This window comes from Onychostoma macrolepis, chromosome 12 (genome assembly GCF_012432095.1).
Source record: "Onychostoma macrolepis isolate SWU-2019 chromosome 12, ASM1243209v1, whole genome shotgun sequence".
Classification (NCBI taxonomy): Eukaryota; Metazoa; Chordata; class Actinopteri; order Cypriniformes; family Cyprinidae; genus Onychostoma; species Onychostoma macrolepis.
The window spans coordinates 18766767-18779432 of NC_081166.1; the positions used below are offsets into that span (position 1 = coordinate 18766767).

The window sequence follows — 12666 nt, forward strand, 5'->3', positions numbered from 1 at the left end:
GAAGGCTTTCTTATCAGAAGTGAAGTACACACCTCTTTGTGATTATTGGATGGGAGGCGCATTACAAATCGGTTTTTGAACAATCAGTCCACACACTCACCCGCACACTGCATGTACATGCAAAAGTAGAGTATGACATTCAGTATACATTAAATCAGGATTAGATCACAAGGGGAGATTAAGTTTACAAACACGCTTCCTGGTCACAAAAGATTAACTCTGCACAGGTGTATCAAAGCCATTATGAAGCAAAGTATATCAAATAGGCAGTAGAGGAAAGAGCACAATGAGCCAAGGACAACTGCTATTTTACCTTTTTGTGTAACAGCAGTGTGCAGGGCTGCCACTAACACAGCTTTTATTGCAATGGAGAACTGTTAAAGGGCAGGTTTTGGTTTTTGTAACTCAAGACCACAGTCTTTTTTGAAGAACTTGTTTTGTGGCAGTCTAATACTTTATTTGGCCAGTTGCTATCACTCTGCAGTTCTTGCCTGGTCACCCTCTGAAGCTAAGCAGCATTGAGCCTGGTCCGTACCTGGATGGGAGACCTCCTGGGGAAAACTAGTTTGCTGCTGGAAGAGGTGCTAGTGAGGCCAGCAAGGGGTGCTCACCCAGTGGACTGAGTGGGTCCTAGCACCCCAGTATAGTGACCAGGACACTATACTGTAAAAAAGAACCATCCTTTGGATGAGATGTTAAACCGAGGTCCTGACTCTCTGTGGTTATTAAAAATCCCAGGATGTCTTTCGAAAAGAGTAGAGGTGTGACCCTCGGCATTCTGGCCAAATTTGCCTATTGGTCTCTGTTCATCATCATGGCCTCCTAATCATCCCCATATCTACTGATTGGCTTCATCACTCTGTCTCCTCTCCACCAATAAGCTGGTGTGTGGTGGGCTTTCTGGTGCACTGTGGCTGCAGTCACATCATCCAGGTGGATGCTGCACACTGGTGGTGGTTGAGGAGACCCCCACACCTCACAATGTAAAGCACTTTGAGTGCTTAGAAAAGCACTATATAAATGTAATTAATTATTATTATTATTTATGGATATGTAATATAGATATCGCATTACACAGCTTTCTCTAATACTTGATTCTGGTTAATTACAGCATTGAGCGGTCAGGTGTTTCCTAATATAGTGTTCCAGTCATTATATAGGCTGTGTTCGAAATGGCATACTTGCTTACTGCCCAGTACACAGTGCATGCTACCTACTATTTTTTTTTTAAAGAATAGTGTGTGAAACAGTATACAATAAGCAACAAATGTTTCAGAGTAGTATGCTTAATTGTCACATGACAAACATAAACATTAATTCAGCACAGTTGTCAAGGCTGTTACCTTACAAACAAATGTGCTAACTATTCTTTTTACAAAGGCTTGTTAAGTAGGTTTCATATTAGTAAACAATGCTATATTGCCCAATTGAACTCATTTCATAATTGAAGAACTTTACATAGGCTATTGGACTGAAGTGAATGAGCTGTCTTTAACTGATCTGTCTTTAATAATATTTTTGGCAGTTACACTAATTGGAAAAAGTGATATATTCTAGTTACACTAAGTACAAATAATGATAAATTCTGTTTACACTAAAATAGCAGCATTTTCTTTAGCAACAGGTGTGTAAATAGTAGTTAGGTGGCAGATATTTATACTTCAGTACTGTAGTACATTATAAAACAGTATGCAATAACATATTGAGTGTAAATTATCATAATTTTTATTTGATGAAAACCACTTTATTGGGACAAAAACCTACCTTAAGCTAAGCACACTGTATTATTAATGAGGCGTTTAATTTCCACTTTCAAATATTTACTTAATTTTATATTGAAAATAAATGCCTTTCTGATCTGGTATGTGATGAGAAAATGAGTTGCACGAGTTTGACAAATGGCGGAATCGAACTCGGATTGCTCGCATCAGCAGCACACATCTCGTGTCATACTCATTGCGCTACTGATACTACAGAAATGCATATCTTTTGCAGTGCTGTTTATCGCAGCCGGGCATTGGTGGGCGGAGTTAATGTAAATAGCCTCTGCTAACAAATTGGTCTATTTGTCCGTTTCTTTTGCTTGACAGCGGAACTTAATTCTGTTTGCTTAATTGAAATATTAGTTTTATTTATATATTTTATTTATATATTATATTACTGAAATATTAATATTATTATTTAATATCTTTGAAACAATGTATAAAGCGCTATAGAGATAAAGGTGACGTCATTTGACTTGATCGGAAAAGTGCCGTAGAGATTAAAGTACAATTTATGTCCTACTAATGATATTGTTTTTAGATGTACAGAGATAGTTTGTGTTACCGAGTGAGTTTACATGTATGTACGCACAAGTGTAACATTTATAATTACTATTCCCCACCTCCAGTTCACTCACGCGTTTGAAGGTGAAACGTCACATGGAGCGCGTTGCGTTCTGGGAAACAGTATACCATGCAGCGTCTTCAGATGCATACATCAAATTTCAGCAAATGTAGCAGGTAATCCGGGCATTCCATGCATACAGAAAATTCACATACTATTCACAGTATTCACACAGCATACTGCAATATAGTAGGAGTTGTATGATAGTATGCCATTCTGAACACAGCTTCTGTACTGCTTTCAGTGTACTTGAGTTATATTTAGCAGATTCTGGCAAATATAGTAGGTCATCCGGGTATTCCACGCGTGCAGAAAATTTGCATACTATGCTTAGCATACATACTGGATGCAGAAATAGTAAGAGTAGTATAGTATGGCATTTCGAACACAGCCATAGTTTTGTAGATCAACCTTGAAGTTAGCAACTTCTAGTAACAAAGCTAACCAACAATTATTCAGCTTCCAACAATTATTTCAGTCTTGTATAAAATAATAATAATAATAATAATAATAATAATAAAATAAAAAATCCAAAAGGTTTGTGTTACAATAGTTTGCAAAAGCGTAATTCTAAATACAACTAGGCTGTAAAAGTGGACTAGTAAGTAGATTAATTTACCTGTTTGGTGTGATAATGTTTAATGTCCAATTTTGCCACTTGTTAGCAACTGATTTCAAGACAAGTAAAAGCTTTAAAAAACACAAGGGGAATTACTGATGTATGTCATACAATAAAATGTAAAAAAACAACTTTAGCTTGTGATAACCACATAATTTAAAGTATTTAACAAAAAAAAAAAAAAAATAGGGATGCACCGATATTACGTCTCAGCTGGTTATTCAGAATGATATCCACAGATACCAATACCGGTAGTTTAGTTTTCTTAAAGAAAAAAATCTCTCCCAGCTAATGCTGTAAATTATACAGGCCTCTCAGCCCTCTCACTCGGTAACACAACATTAGAGGTTATAATTAATAAAACTATAATATTCAATCCTATTTATTTTCAGATATATTAATCACATTCAAATAAAATGTTTGTATACAACTCAATTGCACATAAGGTAAAAACTTGTCTTAATGACAGATTTATGCAAACATGCATGTATAATTAACAGTAAATAAACATTGTGAACAATGGATAATTTGAGATAGGGCCAAAATGCAACGTTTAGTGACACTGTTCACAAGCTGTTTTATTTGACGTCTTTATTTCAGTTGAAATGCTGACTGAGTGATTACATGAGACATGATACATTTCAGTAAGTCGTATTGTATCTTTAAACATACCTTCTGATGTTCTTTCATGTTTTTTTCGCACTATAACTTGTATTGAATTGGAAGAGACTTGTGCTCCGTACTGCCACCACTTGAACTGAACAGTGATGTGCCATGCCACATTTAAAAATGGTCAAAATGGCATTTTTTTGTTCGAATTTTGTGATAAAATGTACAGGATTTGAAAGCTGAGACTTTTGCTGCGTCCCAATTCGCATTCTATCCGTCCTAAATAGTATTCGAAAATAGAATTAGTATGTCCCAAATTATAGCGTTTACGGATGGTCTACTACTTCCGGTTAGAATTCGAAGTGCAGATCGATGCACACTCTAACCGTGTGTTCACACTGCCGCCGGCGAGAGCGTCAAAATGGCCGGAAGTCATTCATTTTCAATGTGAGCCGGCGGCGAGCTCCGGCGAGAGCGGCGCGTCTTGGGCGGTGAGGTCGTCGAGGAGAGTTGAAGTCAGGTCAAGTTTATGGTAATGAGCTATGACGCGGTTGGGCGGCAACCAATCGGAATGTAGAAGTCCTCAGCTTGAGAGGAGTCCAGAGAACGCAGTCCTGTAAACTTTGGTTCTTGTGGTCAGTCTGCACAAGATCAACATGTTTCCTTTTCGTCCCCTTTAAATACAAGACCAAGCGTTCAATCGTCAGAGCGTCAACAAATCTTTCTACAGAGTCGTTGGCAGGGCAGCCAGAGCGAATTTTGACGCTCTCGCCGGTGGTGGTGTGAACGCACGGTAACGGCTAACCCACAACACATTGCGTGGTGGACGAGGATTCAATTAGATTAGAACTATACAAACACGCATAAAAAGTGTTAAAAATCAGGCAAAGTCTCTTTAAGACAAGTCATGTCACTCGGCGGCCATCTTTGAAACGCCTCTCGGGCATGCAAGTGCAGCTCCTATCTCTTTGAATAGGGAAACATTAAATTCTCCAAAATTGTTCACTAAGCTTACGATTAAATATCATATTTGAAATCACCAAAGAAATATGTCAACAACTGTATCATAAATGTTGTTTCTTTTGCTCAAATAGCGTTATAAAAAGCTTATTTTTCAGGCTAAATCAGCCAGTGCGCATGCGCTGTAGCGCTGACTGTTTCTATAGCAACCGCCCAGCTAACACACGACGTAACAGTTACGTAATTTATTCGTAATTTTTGGTAATTTCATGACTTACCAACAGACAACGTTACCACAACGTCATATGCTCGTAATTCTATTACCATTCCATTACCATCTCACAACGTTGTCAGTACGTCCTCATAACGTAACAAGATAACCAAAAACGTCCCAGACAGGTCCTTTATTCGTAATAATTTGGTAATTTCATGACTTACTGACAACGTAACTGCAACGTCACTAGCCCGTAATTTCATTACCAGAACATGTTGCCAGTGTGTGTGCGTTTTTAGTCTGCAACGTCGTACGTTAATTTAATTAAACTGCATTTCTTTTAAAGATTTTATTGCTATGCGGTACGTTTGTGAGAAAACATAATTTTACAAAAAGGAACAAATATTTATCCATTTGCTATAAACAATTTTGACTTTTTATCAAATTAATTTCCAGGAAAACCCTCCTTAAATGTACCAATGAAAAATGAATACCATAAATTTGCTATGTGCAAGATAGGATAAAGACAAAACACACACACTTTTAGACTTCATGTATCAGACATCTAAAGCTTTCAGCATATTCAACACCCACCTGCAACAGTTGTCTAGTGCTTTGTAAAACTATTGACACTACTTTGACACTATTGGTCAAAGAATATTTAGGGTTTTCTCCCATTTGTAAAATGCAGTAGGCCTATTAAGACAAAGCAAGTGCATAACTGTCCTTATGTATTATATCTACAAGTGATCACAATTCTATGGTTTTTCAACCCAATTAAACATTTGCACACTGGATTGAGACAATAACCAAAATCAGTTATTGACTAATTTTAAATGCATAGGTATCGGCTTATCACATATAAACAGTTCATTGTATATGCAAAAATGTTTAAATGAAGTTTACTTAGTTAAGTTTACCTATTTCATACAGAAATGGTGCATAAGCCACAGAAACCACAAACCACAGAAACACTCTTATTAACATATTTAATTTACCATAACACATCTAGTTCTTCACACCACAAAACTGAAAAAGAAAAAAAAAACTCAAAGTATAGTCACTGATTTGTGATATGTAATTCTCAAAATACTAAAATACTACAGCCTAAATACTACAGCAGTAGAGGACATTATCAATTAATATGTATTAAAAGGACAGAGGTGAAAAACAGAAAAACCAGACCAAATGAATACAAATATTCAAGTTCAAGGGACAATCATGGCCCAAGAATAGAAATTACACAAAATCCGAGGCCTAATATTAAATTTATGTTTTGACTGCGAATGTAATGTCAATAACGCTGTAATAATTGCTCTAATGTGATGCTGGTCTTTGAATGGTCTTTGCTTTTTTTTGTCCAAAGTTGTGATGCTAGTTTTTGAAACACTGCAAAAAAATGCACAATTTCAATGCTTGACATTTTCATTCATTTACAGTTTTATTTATTTATTTTTTATGTTTATTTAATTTTTTTTTAAAACAAAGAATCGACTAAACTGCCCATGTTTCTCTTGTGGCCCCTTAGGAAAATTAATTGCCCACCCCTGGTCTACATGCAAGAAGGCTTTCTAATGAAATAAGGTGGTTGAGTGTTCATTTAAAAAAAAAAAAAAAAAAAAAAAAAATTGTGAGAGTGTCATAGAACTACATTTAAATAAATTAAATGTATGATTTAATAATAATTTAATTAGATTAAGTTATTTAATTATGTAATGTTCTAATTTTTTATGACTATTTATGTAAATTCTGCTTGACTGTGAGGTGTTTTAAATCCATTGGAGTGGAAAGTGTTGCCATGGTAATGGGTGTCAACATTTCTCGCTGCTGTTTTTACTGTTTTCGGTAAGTTTAGTCCCTAAAATCTCACAAATATTAAATATAACTATTCCTGACACCTCTCTTGCTTGCATTTGAGTCGCTTCTGGTGAAATTAGTTCATAGAAATGGTTTAGTGTCTTCTTACGAGTCTGTTAGCATCTTAGCCGTTTTCAGAGGAAGTAAGTTAGGCTAACTCCATAGACTGAGCTCTTTTTGAAAGTTTGGGATTTTAATCACATCTTTATGTGTAGATGAGAGGTTTTGACAGTTCTGTAAAAGTTTTGCTGGTAATTTTTCAGTGGGTGATTGGAAATAGGCTCTTTTATTTAACCTAAACATATAGCCTACACTGTACCGTTAATCGGTGACGTCACTTACATCAGCGGCACAATTAACTGAATCTAGTTCAAACATATTTTGATCTCTCATGGTAAACAAATGTTGATGATAAACTGTTCTGTGACTTCAGAAGAAAAAAAACACAGCAAGATGGGAGGCTCCAAGATTTCACAATTTCTGAAGGGAGCCGAAGACGGAGAAGTAAGGAACACAAGTGAACAGGTGAAGCTTCTTAATTTTAAGAGGGCTTTGACATCCACAAGTAAGAAGTATGAGCAATATTAAATAAGTAAACCTAGAATCAAATTATGTTAAAAAAATATTTTCAGTATATTCTTCTTTCTCTTTTCTACATTTCACCTGCTCTAGCTTCGTTCCTTGTAATAAACCTGGCTGGCATTGTATACTAAATATTGTTGTCTCTGTGACAAATTGCTTGTTATGTTCCTACATTCTTCCATGTTGATGGCCTGCACCCCAGACTTAGAGCGGACCTCCTGTCAGACAACATCTCCCAGGCACAATGAACCATATGGCTAATGCTCACAAAGGCTGAATTTATTAAAAAATGCAGATTTAAAAAAAAAACAGTAATACTGTGAAATATTATTACAAATTAAAATAGCTGTTTTCTGTGTGAATATATTGTAAAATGTCATTTATTCTTGTGATCAAAGCTGAAATTTCAGCATCATTACTCCAGTCTTCAGAGTCACATGATCCTTCAGAAATTATTCTAATATACTGATTCACTGCTAAAGAAACATTTCTGATTATCAATGTTGAAAACAGTTGTGCTGCACAATATTTTTGTGCGTTTTCTTTTTTTTTTCAGGATTCTTTGATGAATAGAAATAATAAAAAAAACAGCATTAGTTGAAACAGAAAACTTTACACTTGTTAAAAAAAATAAACAAACAAACTTTACACTGTTAAAACATTCACACAAAAATACTCCGCACAGCTTTTTTTTTTTTTTACATTCATATTTGGGTCATTCTACAGAAACATCCACTTTTGGTATGGCAAGATGTCTTAAAATGTATTTCTTTTTTTAACGTTTAAACTTAGACCACATTATTAGATTACCTTTTGACTTTATGAATACGCATAAATGACAGCTAAATTATTTTTATATTTTTTGTACCATTTATTTAAAGACCACATTGTAAAAAATTGTCACTGTCTCGATTTTTATTTTTTCAGCACATGTAGTCAGAGTTACAGAACAACAATGATAATGTGACAAATGAGGAGATTGTTTTATTTATTTTAATCAGGTTTGTTAAAAGTGTGATTGAATGATGTTAGTACATTTGCGCAACCATGTATTTGTTATAAACAAATAATGATGCAATCCTTTAAATCTTAACTCTTGAGTGAAGCAGAATTCAGTGGATGTAAAATTAATTATCATCATGCCACATCTGACACATTTTATGTAATGTGACAGAAAAAAAAAAACCACGGTAACACCAGTGACATACATTAGACCAAAGATCCTTATTCTTCAGCTATAATTAATAGATGATACTAAATTGTTACATTCGGCATACATTTGGCAATTAGTGAAAGTAGATAGTAAAAGAACATAAATGTAAACTGATCTTCACTGGTTTAACCCAATAGGAAGGTAACACCAGTGACAGTAACACCAGTGACAGATTTCATGAAAAATGCATTTTACAAAATGTCTGCTGCAAGGTATCAAACCACATGTTGTCAATCGTGGTATACTCACTAAATTAAGTAGTTTAATCCATTTGTGTTCTAGTTTTTTACAATTCCCTAACAATGAAGTAGATCATACCAGTGACTTCAACTAAAAGCCTAATATGAAATTGTGAGATAAATGAGAACATTTCTGATAACTGATAAGAGACAGTGGACTTATCATAGGTCACTTTTTATGGTCATTTAAGACATAGATTATATTTGCGTGAATACTTAAATACTGTAATTCTGTGTATATTTATCAGGATCTTACGCCATCAGAAGCGCCGTTATGCGCTCGCTTCAGATGACAGTCAGCACGAGAAGCGAGCGGAGAAAAGGTACTCCTCTCAGAAAACATGCAAATAAAGATATATTTAGATGTTTAAATACTATTTGGAGCATTGGGATCGCTAGAAGCTTAATGAACTCATTTTTGTGAAAACCTCAAATTCGACCAAAATCAACATCTTTCACTTCTTTTGCCTGTAACTCGAAATTAGCTTGTGTGCATTTCAGACTCATTTTGCCAGCACAGGTCACAATTATTTGTAAGCAAAACTGCCAGATGATGCAAAAGGTTTAGGGGGTGATTGTATGCCTCATTTCTTTGTCCTGTGTACTATAACTTTTAAACAGGAACTAATACTCCTTTGACTTGTTTGAGAAGATTTAGATGGAGGGTTTAGCTGTGTTTCTCCCTTTTCTCTATTTTATTCGTTTTTTAATATACTACTACTATTAAATTATTAATCAGTTTGGAAATCTTTTTACCACATTTACTAAAGATCACTTTGGGACTGAGTATGTATTTATGATGCAAATGTAAATTACTGTAAATGAACCTAAAACGATGTTACATGCCTTTCTCATAAGGTTAGCAATGTTATTTATTATAACAATAATATTATTTAGCGAAGTTATTAATGAGATAATTTCAAAAGGCAATATAGTGACTTCATTAAATGATCACTATGAAAATACAGTTTTATCAATGTACTTTTAGGGAGGAACTTGTCAACAAATCTACCTCACAGCGCATCAATGAAAGCAGTTTGACAATTACAGACGGGTGTGTTGGATCAGGGTTAGATCTGAATTCTGCAGGTGGGTAGATCTCCAGGAACAGGATTGGGCGGTCCTGTTATATTGATTACTTATGATGGATTTTGAACTGTACTATTTTTATTGCATGTTTTCTGCATTCCCAGTTGAAGACATCAGTACATCAGGTGTTGGCCTGGACAGCTGTATCTACAGTACTCCACACTGACCTCTCTGCTTTTGCATAGATGGCTGACTACTACCATGTTCTATAGTATTATTGGTATTATGTTCTAAGGTATTATTATAGTAAAACTGAGCACTTGTGACAGTGGAATTTGTAGTTGTAAAGAATAGACACATGCGTATTACAGGTAGTAAATTTAAAGTCACAGTTTTTTTTTTTTTTAGGAGTTACAAATGTTTTTTTTTTTACTCTTTCTCTCTAACAAACACAACACAACAGTTACATCATTTAAAATTCTGAGGTGCACAACTCATATTCTACAAATAGCAAATTAAGAAACTCATGTGAATGTGGGGCAAAACACATTCACACACCCAAAAAATGTGAAGTCATAAACAAATTTTGCACATTTGCATATATATACAGTCATAGTCAGAATTATTGACACCCTTGGTAAATATGAACAAAGAAGCCTGTGAAAATAAATCTGCATTGTCAATCCTTTTTGATAAAAGATCAAAAAGGGGTAGGGGGAAGCTCATTAGGAGTATTTTTTTTCTCTCTAATACACATTGGCCACAGTTAATGACACCCTTTTATTCAGTACTTTTTGCAATCTCCTTTTGCCACAATAACAGCTCTGAGTCTCTCCTATAATACTTGGTGAGTTTGAAGCTCACCTGACAGGAGATCTTTGGAGAGTCGTTGGCCACTCAGACTATCCTCCTCACCTTGTATATAGACAATATAGACACACATCCTCTTGCAGGCAGGTTTGTGACATTTTAAACAGTACAGATTTATTTTTACAGGCTTCTTTGATCATATTTACTAAGGGTGCCAATAATTCTGACCACAACTGTAAGAATGAGAACTTATATGTAAGATTTCACATGACATCAGAATGTGAGATCCCACTTGCACGCTTGATTAGAATTAGAAATTCGATCAAACTGAATAGAATAGAATTGAATTGAATAGAATAGGTAAGTGATAGCATTAATTGGTAAGGTGTTGATGAAAAAGATGTGTCTTTAGACGTTTTTTGAAAATGGCTAAAGACTCGAAGCTAAAGCTGCTTGAATTAAGATAGGGAGGTCATTCCAACATGAACTTATCTACAAATACCATAGTTAAATTCTGGAAAAATTAAATATATCCCCGCATTTGTGATTTGTAGAATAGGATTTATTCACCTGCAGTGACAATTTTGAGAAGGTTTTGTTGGTTTGTGAGAGAGAAAGAAACAAAATATAATTTTGCAACTCCTAAAACATTTTCTTGATGACTTTACTGAAATATTCTCTACAAATACACATTCCATGCTCATAGGTGCTCAGTTTTGCTACAATAATTCTAGACACAGTAGATGTACTGTATGCAAATATAAAAAAGGGACATAAACAACTGAATATTCAGGGAAAATAAAATAATTCTTGATAATCTTTAAAATGAGAGAATCACTGACACATTAGGCTACTTTCTTCGTCTGCAGAAAAAAATTAAACTATTACAATTTGCCAAGTGCCCTTAAAACGCCGTTTGGAACCGTAAGGCCAGTTTATGAATTGGAGGTAAAGATAATTTGCAACACAACTTAATATAGACTTTCAAACTGGTCATCACTAGGCTACTATGCAATGTCCTGACATTGAACAGTTATAAAATGATTTAGGACAACACTGTATGAAGACCAAACTTTCGATGTAGCAAGGTAATTGCGACTTAGTGGCAACGACGTAAATAAGTTAACCATAATACGTTACTGCAATGTAATTTGACGACCAAACTATTACGTTGTGACAACCGGAAAAGTGAAATTCCTGGATACGTTGCTACAACGTAACTTTGTGACGTTGTCAGTTAGTAATAAGGACATTCTAACGACGTTGAGGATCACTGGTTATCTTACGTGGCACATTTTCAGTAGATTCTTATGCCTTCGTTTGTCTCTTTTTTTTTTTTTAAAGAATAGCCTTGTAACACTTATCTCTTATTTAAAAGTTAAAATGAAAACGACTAACCTGTTTTTTGGTGTTTCTTTAAGATCGTCTGCCAATAGGCCTACCTGTAGAAATGGAGTAGTTCTCGCCTGGACAGTTCTACATTCCTAGGAAGTGTTCCATTTCTTTCTTCGTTCAAACAAAATAAATAAATTATATATAATATAATAATGTGTACTGTTTTCAAAAACAAAATAAATGAGCTGGATTTCTATAGTCTTTGGGACAGGTAGATAAAGGGATTTGATTGATAAATAATCAGTGTCTAACCTGATGAAAAAATATTTAATGTTATCCACATTACATTTCATCTGCAGCAACACTGAACTTTTATGATACGTTTGGTCAATAACTTTGAAATGCATCATTATGCAGAGTTCTCGGCATGAAAGACCCGCGATGTGCTTCTTTATTTCTCTCCAATACGGTAGGAAATTAAACGAAATGTGGATAATGTTAAACTGTTACAAGATGATTGACAGGGCAGTTTAAACAGTTAGGCTACAGGATGCACGTAACTAAGCAACAGAGCGTCCGTTAAAGATGCAGTTATGACGTAGTATGTCCCAAAGCTTGCCTACTATTCTGCTGCATACTCAAAAGTATGTACTTTTTCTTCACAAAAATAGTACATACTTTTAGGGCATAGTATAAGTAGGCAAATTGGGCGCAGCATTTGTTTCTTATCAGGAGTAAAGTACAAACCTTATTGGATGGGAGGCGCATTGCAAACAAATGTTTGGTTAAGGAAAAAAACGTGGACCTGGCA

General features: G+C 34.9%; 1 long non-coding RNA gene across 1 annotated transcript; it reads left to right on the forward strand.

Moving 5' to 3' along the window:
• The first annotated feature begins 2390 nt into the window (after positions 1-2390).
• Positions 2391-10662, forward strand: LOC131550569 (uncharacterized). Its single transcript, XR_009273584.1, has 5 exons — positions 2391-2504; positions 7081-7172; positions 8930-9004; positions 9670-9770; positions 9875-10662. It is a non-coding gene; the product is annotated as an uncharacterized LOC131550569 (long non-coding RNA).
• Positions 10663-12666: the final 2004 nt, after the last annotated feature.